Consider the following 855-nt stretch of genomic DNA (forward strand, 5'->3'; position numbering starts at 1 on the left):
ATTATATATAAGTATTTTCTTCTTATAGATGCTCCCAAGAGATTGTCACTCATATTAGAAGTGAAACTGTATGTTAGGGTCTAGATACATGAGCATCTCCTTTAAACACTAGTTTGCACAACTCCCTTTTTTTATGCATGTTTTTGTTGCTAATCTTTTTCATAATGATTTGAGCAACGATTCTTTTTATAATGACTTAAGAAGATAGATCTGTGTAGGGTATTAGTCTTTTTCTATAATGATTTAACACCGAATTTTTCTATATGGACCAACTCTTTGTGTTTGGCAAGGGGAGCTCTTTATTAATGTACTAGGTTCAACTAGTATTAGTCAATTCAAGGCATGGACTCCCTCTATGGTGAGCATCAATATAAACTCTAATTATAATATGCATACATATAAATTGCTCATAGTATTTTTGTAAATGAACTTTGTCAAGATAATCCATAGGATTAATATACACAAAGTGAATTGCACAAAGTAGAGAGATGCATAAGTTCAAGAATTTATAAAGTGAGAATACAAGTGTTCAAAGTTTGACATATCAAGCATGCACTTTCCTTAAAGAAAAACTTTGAACCAAACCAGAAAAATAATATATATATGTTTTTATTTTTTATTTTTATTCAAAAGCTGAAAAATATAAACATACGCAAAATAAAACCAAAAAATAATTAACATGTATGTTCTAGACTAATGATATGCAATGAATGCAAGAACATGCAAAAGGTCTTATCAATTAATGTGACATGGCATCTTACCACCCACTTTACTTTAAATTTTGACCTATTCTTTTCATCAACATCACTTTGTATGATCTATTCTTTATTTTGAAAGTAAAAATTTGTTAGTTCA

Source organism: Carya illinoinensis, chromosome 11 (genome assembly GCF_018687715.1).
Source record: "Carya illinoinensis cultivar Pawnee chromosome 11, C.illinoinensisPawnee_v1, whole genome shotgun sequence".
Lineage (NCBI taxonomy): Eukaryota > Viridiplantae > Streptophyta > Magnoliopsida > Fagales > Juglandaceae > Carya > Carya illinoinensis.